Source organism: Bison bison, unplaced genomic scaffold (assembly GCF_000754665.1).
Source record: "Bison bison bison isolate TAMUID 2011002044 unplaced genomic scaffold, Bison_UMD1.0 scf7180017864149, whole genome shotgun sequence".
Taxonomy (NCBI): Eukaryota; Metazoa; Chordata; class Mammalia; order Artiodactyla; family Bovidae; genus Bison; species Bison bison.
In genome coordinates this window covers 4,450,965-4,465,731 of record NW_011494721.1, presented here as the reverse complement: position 1 = coordinate 4,465,731, position 14,767 = coordinate 4,450,965, and positions in this window count along the sequence as shown.

Sequence of the window (14,767 nt, the reverse complement as noted above, 5' to 3'; positions counted from 1 at the left end):
TTGTAAAATATCATAAAATATACTTATTTGGCTCTTTCACTGAATATAATGTTTTAAAGATTCATCAATGTTATTGAAAATATATGAAAATTTTATTGCTGTGTATTATTCCCTTATATAATTCATAGTACATTATTTATCCATTTTTTTATGAATGGTTATTTGGATTATTAGATCCAGTTTTAGACTCATTGATTTAGAGTTCTTTTTATTTTTTGGATATAATTGCTTTGCCTAATTATATATGCACTTCAAATTTCCTACTCTTCAGCTTATTGTTCAGTTTTAATAGTGAAAGAGGAGAGAGAGAAATCATAAACAAATTATTTTGAAATTTCAGGACTTTAAGGGTGGGCTTCTCTAGTGGCTCAAATGGCAAAGAATCTGCCTGCAATGCAGGAGACCAGGGTTCAATCCTTGGGTAGGGAAAATCCCTTGGAGAAGGTAATGGGAACCCACTCCAGTGTTATTGCCTGGAGAATCCCATGAACAGAGGAGACTGACATGATTTTAAGGGTAATAAACTGTAGTTCATAAAAACAAAACAAAAAACTCAATGCAGGGATAATATGCAATAAATATACAAAATATTTTAATATCTTAGAATTTCTGTATGTTCACATCTTTCTTATTTGTAGATATCATATCCTCTCAATTATATCTAATTACATTAGAGAGTTTTTAAAGTTATTTTTTATTCCATTTCTAATCTCTCTCATCACATTTTCTTTTAGTTCATCTTGACCTTTGTCTTTCAAGTGACTGTAATTCCTCAGATGTTGAATATCTTGGTTATTCATTCATATTTTTAGAGAGTTAACTGGGTTTCCTTTACAGTTGTGTAAATATTGTTTTGTTCTAAACCTTGTGTGTTAATAGGAAAACTGATTGAGAGCATAATTATAGGTACATGAAGCCATGCTTTCTTTTATGAGGAACAGAAAGAAATCAGTATTGAACTGACTATCAGACTCTGTTCTCTGTATGTCAGAATTAGCAGATACCATAGACTTACTCTATGCAGTTGTTTTATATCTATGGGTACCACAACATCTTAGCCTTGAAAGAATTTTTAAAAAAATTTAAATTACAGAATTATAGTCTATGTAACTATTATGCAGATCTGAATGATCCTGATGACTGAGCAAAATCCTCTCTCTGTTGGAAAGCTAGTTGCTTAATGATTATGTCATTAGTGCAAGGGGAGTTATTAGATTATATATCAATTACTGGGCCTTCCTGCTATGATAGCCTGAGGCTTTCATACCTATTATAGGATTATTCTTGACCAAAATTTGAGTGCTTACACCCCTGACATGATCCTTGATTCTTTCCACCAGAGAGTGCTAGAGAAAACACTTTCCTAAAGAAATGTTGGTCCTGGATGTTCTTTGGAAGGAATGATGCTAAAGCTGAAACTCCAGTACTTTGGCCACTTCATGCGAAGAGTTGACTCATTGGAAAAGACTCTGATGCTGGGAGGGATTGGGGGCAGGAGGAGAAGGGGATGACGGAGGATGAGATGGCTGGATGGCATCACTGACTCGATGGACATGAGTTTGAGTGAACTCCGGGATTTGGTGGTGGACAGGGAGGCCTGGCGTGCTGCAATTCATGGGGTCGCAAGTAGTCTGAAACGACTGAGCAACTGAACTGAACTGAACTGAAAGAAATGTTTAATAGGGTTATTTCACGTGAGGATGCAGACCAGTACATTAACAGAAAATTACATTCCTGAGTCCCTGATGCTTGAAGAACTATGATATCTAGATCAGTTCTGTACAATAAAATTTTCTGTGATTCTTGGAAGTTATTTTATCTATAGTGTCCAGCATTAGAAAAGGCAATGGCAACCCACTCCAGTACTCTTGCCTGGAAAATCCTATGGAGAGAGGAGCCTGGTAGGCTGCAGTCCGTGGGGTCGCTAAGAGTTGGACACAACTGAATGACTTCGCTTTCACTTTTCACTTTCATGCATTGGAGAAGGAAATGGCAACCCACTCCAGTGTTCTTGCCTGGAGAATCCCAGGGACGGGGGAGCCTGGTGGGCTGCCTTCTATACGGTCGCACAGAGTCGGACACGACTGAAGTCACTTAGCAGCAGCAGCAGCAGTGTCCAGCATGTCAGCCACCAACCACATGTAGCAATGGTAATGTTGCAATGTTGCTAATGTGACTGAATAAACTGAAATTCTAATTGTTTCTAATTTAGTTAATAAAAATTTAAATTCATGTAGCCACATTCAGCTAGTGTTCACTTTGTTGTAGAGCCCAGATCTAAAAACTTGATGTCAGCTCATCATTCATAAATTGAGTTCATATCTACCCTACAGAACAATATCAGGGTAGCATATTAAAATACTCCGCATATAGTAAGCACTTCATGAATATTTGTGAAATTATCAAGGGTTAATTTGTCAGTATACACACTAAGACTTACAGGAACATCTACTGAGAATATCAGTTTAGTTCAGTTTATTTCAGTCGCTCAGTTATGTCCAACTCTTTGTGACCCCATGAACTGCAGCACACCAGGCCTCCCTGTCCATAACGAACTCCCGGAGTTCACTCAAACTCATGTCTATTGAGTCGGCGATGCCCTCCAGCCATCTCATCCTCTGTCGTCCCCTTCTCCTCCTTCCCCCAGTTCCTCCCAGCATCAGAGTCTTTTCCAATGAGTCAACTCTTTGCATGAGGTGGCCAAAGTACTGGAGTTTCAGCTTTAGCATCATTCCTTCCAAAGAACACCCAAGACTGATCTCCTTCAGAATGGACTGGTTGAATCTCCTTGCAGTCCAAGGGACTCTCAAGAGTCTTCTCCAACACCACAGTTCAAAAGCTTCAATTCTCTGGCACTCAGCCTTCTTCACAGTCCAACTCTCACATCCATACATGACCACTGGAAAAACCATAGCCTTGACTAGAAGGACATTTGTTGGCAGAGTAATGTCTCTGATTTTGAATATGCTATCTAGGTTGGTCATAACTTTTTTTCCAAGGAGTAAGTGTCTTAATTTCATGACTACAATCACCATCTGCAGTGATTTTGGAGCCCAGAAAAAGAAAGTCAGCCACTGTTTCCACTATTTCCCCATCTATTTCCCATGAAGTGATAGAACCAGATGCCATGATCTTCATTTTCTGAATGTTGAGCTTTAAGCCAACTTTTTCACTCTCCTCTTTCACCTTCATCAAGAGGCTTTTTAGTTCCTCTTCACTTTCTGCCATAAGGGTGGTGTCATCTGCGTATCTGCATATCAGTTTAGTAGCTGATGTCAATTTTCAGTCAAATATATTATCAGATTACCCAAGATGAGTTTCCTTTTTTGTGTTTGGATATCTTATATGGTGAATAAAGTTTATACTTTTCTGTCTGTTAAACCATATTGCTTTTGCAGTTATACACTTTGGTATCTGTATTTCCCCGGTGGTGCTAGTGGTAAAGAACCTGACTGCCAATGCTGGAGATATAAGAGGCTGGGGTTTGATCCCTGAGTTGGGAAGATCCCGTGGAGGAGGGCATGGCAACCCCTTGCCAGTATTCTTGCCTGGTGAATCCCATGGACAGAGGAGCCTGATGGGCTACAGTCTATAGGGTTGCAAAAAGTCAAACACACCTGAAGTGACTTAAGATATGCATGCACACAGCACAATCTGTACTTTAAATTCAGACATTCAATTCAATTCAGTAAATTTGTTTTTATGTATGCCACATGCTCTTCTACGCATGTTCTTTCTTTCTTGTGATTCACTTTCTTATGATTCACATCTTAGGTGCTTCTATTTACTTATTTATTTATTTTTTAGAAATAAAGAGGAATCTTTCTGAAATAGCATGGGTCAGCTTGTCTTTCCATTTATTTAAATATCAATGTATTTAAATAGGTATATATATATAAACATATATATATACTTACATTTATGTATTTACAAGTATATAGGGAAAGTTAATTAAATAAAATTACTCATAGCTTACAGAATATTTGCTTCATGCATATATTCTGTAAAGTATAAGGAAGGATTTTGTTGTTGTTTAGTCGTGTCCAACTCTTTGCGACACTATGGACTGTAGCCCATGGGATTTCCCAGGCAAGAATACTGGAGAGGGTTGCCATTTCCTTCTCCAGGGGATCTTCCAGACTCAGGGATCAAACTCATGTCTCCTGCACTGGCAGGTGGATTCTTTACTGCTGAGCCATCATTGAAGTCCAAGGAGGGATTTACTGATAGTGCTATGCATTCCCCACCAAAAGGTGATATATAGAGTAAAGGGAAATGGTCAGAATAACTAAATTTTAGTAGTGACTCTGTGCTCTTGGTGCCATAACCTTGGGGCTAGTCATGCAATCTCTCTAAGAACTAGTTTTGCATGTATTACATATAAATGACACTTCTAATGCAAGGTCTTTTGTAGTATTAATAACTAATAAAAATGAGAAAAAATAATACGTAGGAAAAATTAAGAAGGTGGTAGATCTTAAAAATCCCAGTTGGAGATTCTAAAGTTCTACCTAAATATAATAATTAAATAAATTACAATGTTTTATAATACCATGGACAATAATTCTGGATTTCAGGCCAGCCTCAGCCACCTAAATAGTCAGTTGACCTTGAGAAAGTATGTAAACTTCTATTTTCTCATCCTCACAGTGGGGATAAATAATACCTATCTTTTCTAGACTCTGGCAGTTATTTTGCAGACCCCAGGTTAATTTGTGAAACATTTGTGTGAACTAGTATGACTCTATTATTAAAATATTGTAAGACATATACACATTAACTGAATGAATAATACAAAAAGACATCAGGTGCTTTAGGAGTTCAGAGGAGTGACAAATCTCCAGCCTAGCCTGGCCAAGGAAAGCTTTATAGAGGAGCTGAAAGCAAATTGTAATGCACTCTAGTCAACCCCACATTTCAACATCTTTGTATTTGCATTCCTTTCATTTCAAAATCTAAAACAAATTAAGATAAACTTGAGGGTCAGGGAAAAGGCAGCAGAAGATAATTGTTCTGTTTAATGAAATATTATTGTGTCAACACAGAAATACAGAGTGCTCAAATAAATTGTTAGTGTTTCTTTTTATATTCAGTGAAGCCTGTATCTCCTGAGTATAATAATCAGCAGAGACACCAAATTCATGAAGTGTCAGAATCATTTCTATTTTATTTCAAATGCTACTGATATCAATAAAAATAAAAACAAAGATGTAATAAAATATAACAACTTGATTTCCTTGCACCTTACCCTTGTCCCTTAATTTCAATTTAACAATTTCAATGGAAATTACTTTTCTAGTCTTGATGATTTTTAGTGATTTAAAGTCTATGTTCTCCAAATATGCCATCATTATATGTATTAGAAACATACTGCTGAATTTTTTGTGATAACCTTTGAAATATTTTCTTTTTGCTTTATGTTAAGGTCAAACTTTACAACATGCTTTTTTGCTTCTAACAGTAGTACTAATAAAACACTTTTAAAGAGGATAATTCCATTTGGTCTATTAGGGAAAGCATATTACATAATGCTGTGATTAGGGTTTCAAAAGTTCTTCTTTAGTGTTTCTGTTTAAGACATTTCATTCACAGTTTCAATGATGCTTCTTCCTTGTGTTGGAAAAAATCCTGATGGTTTTCTTAAGTATTATATTTTATCCTAATCAAGTAAAGAACTATTCTCAAAGCAAAAATAACCTGCAAAAATTTTACTGGGATTGGATATATTCTCAACATTTTCTGTCTTTTATCCCAAAGAAATACTTGGCTCTTTATCGCCTGTCTTTTTGTAACAATAAAATATAAATAAAATTATTTAAGTTAAATATCCTACTTCCAGAATTAAAAGAAAAAAATGAATTGCCAGTTTAAAAGGTCCTTATGGTTTGAAAATAAAGAAAGTAAACGTGCAATCATAATTCTAACAAAAAAATGCATGATAATCTTTTTGTGTCTTATATTCCTTTGTACCATTGCCTCTATAATTTTTCTATTTTAATGAACTTTTATATCTGGAGAGAAAATGTATGTGGGTTTTATACATATTAGTAATGTTTATATTAAATGTTAGTTTGTTCCTTAATTTTATTTTAGATGTATTAAGCCACACACAGATTCTTATAATAAGTACTATAAATATAAAATAATAGGAATACAGTACTTTGTTAGACATAATAACATTTGATCACATGAAATCACATCATCATAAAAGATTTTAAATTGTGAGCTCAGGATAGTTCTATTATAGTAGAATAGTGTACACAATTCGTATAAATGTATTCACTGTATCCATAAATGGACAGTGACTCAACTATAAACAGCTTCCTCTGAGACTTAGCAGTAGGCTAAATTACTATGTTTATTTAATAACTGATCATTTTGCTGAGTCTGACTACAGGATGGCCAATTAGTGTTACTAATCTGATGTGTGATGGATTTTCACTGAAAGCATTAACATTCTATAAAACATTTAACCAAATGTCTATACAAATATTTTAACAGAGAGAGAAGGGACAATCTTTTTTTAGATTTAAAGAAAAAATGTTTTTCCATGTTATTTGAAGATTATAACCAAGTTTATGTTGTTGTTGTTTTGTAGTCGCTAAGTTGTGTCCAGCTCTTTATGACCTCACGGACTGCAACAGCCAGGCTTCCCAGTCCTTCACCATCTCCCGGAGTCTGCTCAAACTCATGTCCATTGAGTCAATGATGCCATCCAACTATCTCATCCCCTGTTGGCCTCTTTCTTCTCCTGCCCTCATTCTTTCATAGCATCAGGGTCTTTTCCAATGAGTCTTCACATCAGTTGAGTTCAGTTCAGTTCAGTCGCTCAGTCGTGTCCGACTCTTTGACCCCATGAATCATAGCACGCCAGACCTCCCTGTCCATCACCAACTCCTGGAGTTCACTCAGACTCAGTCTTCACATCAGGTGGCCAAATTATTAGAGCTTAAGCATCAGTCTTTCCAGTGAATATTCAGGGTTGATTTCCTTTAAGATAGACTGGCTTGATCTCCTTGCTGTCCCAGGGACTCTCAAGAGTCTTCTCCAGAACCACAATTTGAAAGCATCAATTCTTCAGCACTCAGCCTTCTTCATGGTCCAATTTGCAAATCTGTACATGACTACTAGAAAAACCATAGCTTTGACTATATGGACCTTGGTCAATGAGGTGATGTCTCTGCTTTTATAATACACTGTCCAGGTTTGTCACAGCCTTTTTCTAAGGAGCAAGTGTCTTTTAATTTCTTGGCTGACAAATGTGGTCCACTGGAGAAGGGAACTGCAAACTACTTGTTTTCTTGTCTTGAGAACCCCATGAACAGTTTATGAGTGTATGTATAAATATATATGGGCTTCCCTGGTGACTCAGGTGGTAAAGAATCCATCTTAACACAGGAGATCTGGCTTCTATCCCTGGTTTGGGAAGGGCTGCTAGAGAAGGGAATGACAACCCACTACAGTATTCTTGCCTGCAGAATTCCACAGACAGAAGAGCCAGGCCAGCTACAGTTCATGAGGTCCCAAAGAGTCAGACATAACTGAGTGACTAACACTTACTTAGTTATAAATATATATATACATATATATGAGTTAAAAAAAAAAAAATTAAAGGGCAAAAGTATTGCACTTCCACAATTGCACCCAATTTTATATTTATTTTTTAACTGTGTATCTCAATAATATTTCATTGCTATGGTGATACTAAGTTGTTCCTTGCAGAATAAATCTAACCCCAAATTTAAAATCAGAAAAGTAATAGAGTCCTACAATGATACTTGCATATGGATCCCTAAAGGAAGATACCTGGAGAAGGGCAGAGTTACTTAGGTGTTTCTGAGCTTCACTCCAATCCCTCATTAGAGATTTGATTTTAACTAAGTTGAGAGAGAATGTTAAGCTAAAAAATATAAATGTAGAAGATTTAAAGTTATAAAATCCATTTAGGTTCATTTACTGCAATAGCCAACGCTATGTTTTGTTTATTTACTGCACCTTGGTAAAATAGATGCCTAAGTGTGGCTCAGACCAGACAGTACAGAGTCTTCCTGTAATGCAGGAGACCCAGATTCGATCTCTGGGTCAGGAAGATCCCCTGCAGAGGGGAATAGCAACCCACTCCAGTATTTTTGCCTGGGAATGCCATGGACAGAGGAGCCTGGTAGGCTACAGTCCATGAGGTCACAAAGAGTCAGATACAACTAAGCAACTAACACTTTTGCTTTTCAAGTAAAATACATACTGAGTAATGAAAACAAAAATGTTTAAAATAAAAATATGTACTTCAAAATGTTGTACTTATTTGGGCTCAATCATTTTGGAAGGAAATGTAACACTCTAGTTTGAAGTTGGACATTTATATAAGTCATCAAGTCTCATCCTGGATATATACCCTAATAGTACTCTTGAACATGTGTATCTGGCTACATGCACACGCATTTTCTTATCAGCACTATTCATAAAGGCAAAAACCTGGAAAAAATTGAAATGTTCATTGACAGGAAAATGAATAAATAAGTTATGATATATAGATTATTACACAGAAGTAAAAATGAATGAGCTAGGTTTATATACAGCAACAAAGATGGATCTTAGAATCAGTGTGGAGTAAAAATAGCAAGTCCTAGATGATCACATGTTTAATAGCATTGTTATGTCATTATAAAAAAATAAACAGTTTATTGATAGCAAAAAGTATGCATATGACCAAGATAAACCAGAAAAGTAAACAGAATGATGAACAATGCACAAAATTAAGGGGACAAGATGGGAGAAGAATATATAGATGTAATGATATTAAAATTTTAATTCATAAAATTGAGTGGTTTATAGGTCTTTGTTCATTATATATACCTATAAAATATCTTTTCATGTATCAAATATATTTGTACTGCTTAAATACTTAAAACCACCCTTCAGTTTAGATTATTTGGCTCAGTCTTTGAAGGTATTGACCCCACACTCCTTCCATAAGTCCAGGCAGCCCAGCTCAGAGAGAGAAAACTTCCCTATGGGAAAAGGAGAGTAAACTGAGCCCCAGATGTCACTGTAGACCCCAGAGTTGGCCTGTCCAAGTTGGCCTGTCCCAGCACAAGGCTGACTTCCATAGCTCTAGCTCTGATGCAGACACCTGTTTGCACCTGTGGCCCCAAGAACCTGAAAATGAAAGTGAAGTCACTCAGTCGTTTCAGAGTCTTTGTGACTCCATGGACTGTAGCCTGCCAACCTCTTCCATCCATGATATTTTCCAGACAAGAATACTGGAATGTGTTGCCATTTCCCTCTCCAGGGGATCCTGACCCAGGCATCGAACCCAGGTCTTCTGCATTGTAGACAGACTCTTTACTGTTTGAGTCACCAGGAAATCTAGCTGTGCTCCAAATGGCATCTTGTTTAAGTTCCAGGTGGGCTCCCACAAACTCAGGACACAGCTGAGTCTGCTACTCCCACAAGCCCCTCAAGGAATTTTGTGGTTGGGCTCCCGGGGACCCAGACCCTCATCTCACTCCATGGCTGCTGGCTTCAGTGACTCCAGGAGGCTCCTGTGACACCAGATTTCCCGGTTGCTCCTGGGAATGGAGCCCATTGTTTCACCCAGGCAGCTACTGGCTCCAGGGGCCCAAGGAGGCTCCTATAGCACTAGGCCTACAGTGGGCTCCCAGTAACCTCGGGTGAGCGTGGAATGATACAAAGTGCTAAAAAAAGAAAAATCTGCTTACCAAGAATGCTTTGCCCAGAAAATTGTCTTTCAGGAATGAAGGAAAAATAAAAACTTTCCTAAAGGAGTTTGTTAACTCTAGATCTGCTGAAGGAATTTATCAATACTATGTAAGGGAATGGAGGTGTTAAGGGACTTATTGTGGTAACCATTTTGCAATATGAATTTGTGTGAAATGGAATACTTCCTGCCTTATAGGTAAACAAGGATGTCACAACCATCAGGGATTCCAGTCTTCCAAATGTAAATTTCTGAGCCCAGGAAGAACATTAGGCTATCCAGCAGCCATCAGCCACTTCCTTGGTAAGTGATGAGAGCTCCCCCAGTAAGCACTTAGGAGCTGGGAGGGATGCAAGGAATCACAAGTGGCAGCCATCCACAACATCCTCCACTTCCTCCGGTGAATGGTGAATGAGGAATTAAGGATGTAATTAATCAAGAAGCAGGATGTGGTGCCAGATAGCTGAGATGCATATGAAGGGAATGAATTCAGTGAGCCCAGCCATTTACATCTTCCCACACATAGAAGCTTCCCTCGTGGCTCAGAGGGTAAAGAGTCTGCCTGCAATGCAGGAGACCTGGGTTCAAATCCTTAGGTTGCCCTGGAGAAGGAAATGGCAACCCACTCCAGTATTCTTGCCTGGAGAATTCCATGGATGAAGGAGCCTGGTAGGCTACAGTCCACGGGGTCACAAAGAGTCAGACACGATTGAGAGATTTCACTTTCTCTTTACACATAGAAAAGCACTAAATTCTGTAGTTTAAGGTGTCTAATTTTCCTTAATTGACAATAATCTTTAGTATTCAGACTCTCTACCCTCTTTGTTGCAAACATCTATTAATATATAGACTGACTCCTTCCCCTACATCCTCAAAGCAGTTTCTCAGGGCTACTTGAGATACTGTCTCCCAAGCTTGAAATCTTCATCCAGCCCGGCATTTCACCTGGTGTCCTCTGCATATAAGTTAAATAAGCAGGGTGACAATGTACAGCCTTGACATACTCCCTTCCCAATTTGGAACCAGTCTGTTGTTCCATGTCCAGTTCTAACTGTTGCTTCTTGACCTGTATACAGATTTCTCAGGAGGAAGGTCAGGTGGTCTGGTATTCCCATCTCTAAGAATTTTCCAGTTTATTGTGATCTACACAGTCAAAGGCTTTGGCTTCGAATAAAACAACTCTCAACTTCCAGGCTGTGACTATTTTTTAAGTTGACGCATGTATCAAATCATCATATGACACATGTTAAATTTACTTGTATGTCAATTCTATGCAGTAAAACTGGGGGAAATTAGCAATAAAATAATTTACAAAGTCAAATAAGATATGTCAAGAAAAAAATTAGAAACATTCTAAAATTGATTATGGAATTGTATGCTTTTATTCTGAAAAGTACTTCAGTAAAAATGCATAAAATTCACTGTGTAATTCTGAGTAGAGTAACCTGATCAGACTCTCAAGGTAATGTGTTAGCTGTGTGAAAAACTGACCACAGGATGGCAGAGATAGATGCTGGGAAACCAATTAGGAGAACATTTCATTTGAGGAATGATTCTAGCTTGATTAAAATTGATAGAGGATATGGTGAGAAGTGTCTGGATTTGAAATATATCTTATAGTTATATCTATTGATGTAAAAATGAGAGAGAGAAAGAAACTTCAACTTATGGATTTTGAATTGGAGTAGCATGGTGAAATGAAGAAGACTGTTGGAGGGGCATGTTTAGGGGAGGGAAGACGAGACTGTATTTTTGAATGTTTTAATCTGTGACATGTGTTACACAACCATCAGAAGATGAGGGCTATGTGTCTGAAGTTCAAGGGAGGCATCAGTGATGCAGCTATTAATATGGACATCACTGATGAGACTGATATTTACAGCCCAGTGACAAGAGCTGAAATGATAAGGAGTGAGTCAGGAAATGAGTCTTGACAACCTAAGGACACTAAGCTCAGCAGATCAGAGAGTCAGAACACTGCAAAAAGGCAATCCTGATGTCCAGGAAGGAAGAATGAATGAGCAACTGTGTTGAATGTGTCTGCCTTATGATAAGAGGAGGCTGGAAATGACACTGGGTTTGGCACTATAATGAATATCTGTATCTGAGACAGTAGAGGCCCACATCCTATGTCTATTACAACTTATACATCATAGCAGTAGATTCTTAAATAATCTCTACACATCCAGCTTGACAAAAACACCTTCATAACAACAAAATAGAAAAAATATGGGACTAAATTTTGTCACATTATTAAGGATGAGCCACAAATCAGGTTACAAAGAAAAAAAAAAGGATAGGAAAAAAAAATGACATATGGTCCCTCTAAGAAGCAATACATTTCTTTGCAATATTCTACTGTATTCACCCTGAGAGGAAGAATTTGTCAGTTACCTTGTCTTTTCTACTGTTTAATTACTCAAATCCACCATGCAGTTCAGATTATCTGAGTCAGTCTTCAATGGCAGTGGATTCAGAAACCACAAACTTTCACAGCATCTGGATGCAGGCAATGTTTTCTTTAAGGTGCCAGGAGTTGAGGAGAAAAAAGTGCTCTTCAGGGCCCAGAATACTATCAAGCATGTGAATGAATGTTTTAGGTCACAATGTGCTAAAGATTAGATCCTAAAGTGGTAGAAGCCTCCATGTATTCTTTAATAACATTTTGAGCCTTGGGAACTGGGAGTAGGACTTCATGATCTGTTTGGGTTCACAAATATAAGCCCTTATAATTGTTTGTGAACCTCTTTAACTGTTCTCTAAATCTGGTATGGCTAAAGGTGAGGAGACCCAGAGACCGTGCTTCCTTAGGATTCCCTGTGTAGCTCTCTCTCTGATTTCAATGCTTCAGAATGGGGAACACATACAGGGCACAGAAATCCTGGACTTGAACAGACTCTGCATGTTACATCTGAAACTCTTTTTTTTTTTTCCTATTATAGGATGTAGATACTGGGGGGAAAATATGCTTAGAAGTAAGTTAGTTCATCCCTTCTTTATTCCATGCCACTTTATATTTCCTAGAGCTAAATAGAAGATCTGGCATCATTTATATGCATTCCTGATACTCAAGAGTAAGATCAAAGCCTGCATTCTAAAGCCTGAATATAGCACAACTGCTTATTTTGTTCAAGGCTACTTCTCAGATACTTATATTTTTCCTGACAAGCCAAAGAAATTAAAATTAGAATAAGGAGATATAATGAGAAGCCAAATAATTTTTTTTTGCTCAATGGAATTCATAAAAGTGGCTTTTAGAATTCAGGCATACTTATTTTTTCATGCATTTGAAGTTGAATATTATGCTGCATATGAAAGTCAAGAAATTATTTTATGAAATGAATTTAATCATTTTAGTTTGATTGCATAAAAATATGTAATCAGAAGCTATGGCAAATTGATTTTTGGATGGAGAGGGATTTCCAAGGCATTAAGCGATTTGCTCTTTCCGTCAGCAAGACAGAAGCAAGAAATATTTTATCTCATTTGGTCCTGTGGTTCTTGTTTGGTTCATTAGTTTTCATTCAAGTTCATCTACATGCCACAGTTAATACACTAATGCTTTAATGAGTGTGTATAAATAAGCTGAGGCAGAATTTGGTCTATAAATTCCTAAGATAGAATTGCTTCTATAATATATATAGTTCTTTTCTTCTAATTATCTTCAATTAATATAGACTATAAGCCAAACTACTACTTTTCACATACAAATGTGTGTGTTGTCACTGCATTATCGAGAGCTCTAGAAATTTGTATAATTAGAATTTATGTAAATGATGGTTTAATGATTGCAAAGTCTGAGTAATAAAGCTTGAAAACTTTCATGCAGATTTATTTAAATACTAAGTACTTTCTAATTTTTTTTTAACTTTTCCACTTTTGTGCAGGTATAAACAACTTCTTTATTCCATGAAAACTTGATTAATTTTTCAGTTTTAACATATGTCACGTTTATTTTAATTTTAATATAATTTTCACAGTGGAGGCACAGGCTCCTTGGGGGCAAGGACGATAAAGCATTCATTGAGGTTCTCAGCTAAAAAGTACAAGGGATAAAATCAGGTAAGCTTAGCAAATATTTGTTGTCTCTTCTTAGAATGATCTTCTTCTTTCTCCCTTGTAGTAAATCCTTTCCTCTCCCCTTCCTGTGTCCCTCCTCCCAGCATTTAATTTAGGACTACAAGCTTAAAGCCTTAAATATGTTTACTATATTCTTTCAGAGTTCATCTGGTTTACAGCTACAGCTGCTACCTCCAAATTATAGTCATATTTAGCCTTGTCTTCTCATTTGCTCTCTATCTCATACTTAAAATTGTTACATAGGGTTCCACATTTCTCCCACATATTTCTCCTGTTCTCCTAATTACTCTTACTTCCTACAATCTGGCCTACTGGTATATGCAGTTCTTAATCAGTCTTTGTGACTTCAGTATCTTTCCTTTCAACTCTATTCTTTACCTTTTCAAACATCTAGCTTTTATTCTAACATCGATTTTTTTTCTACAATACAGATTTAATCACATCACTATTCTGTTTCAAAATCTGTACTACATAAAGTCTTCTAATATCTGATATCCACTGTGCAACTTAACCCAGATTTCCAGTCTCATTTCTTATGGTAATTTCCACAGTCTACCAGATTACTCATTAGTCCCCAGTTCTGCCATGGGATTATCTACATTGGTGTCTTTTTTTTATGATTTATCTTCTATCTTAAAAAAATTCTCACATCTCTTCTTTTCTCATTCCTCAACAGTTAGTTCAAATGTAAAGCTTTTTCTGTTGTTAGAATTAACCTCATTTTTTAAGAAATCACATTTTATTTAAATCTACATTATATGTTGGAAATCATAACAAATGTAAATACTTACATGTCCTGCCATATTTTAATCTTCCTAAAGACAAATAAGACATAGCTTTTGCCTTGGTAGAACTCATCTTTAGGCATGAGTGATGGTAATGTTTTCCAACTGCATCTTTCTTCTCTGACTATTTCTGGAACACATTTACAAGGTACTAGGGAGGTTTTTATCTCTATAATGAACTCTC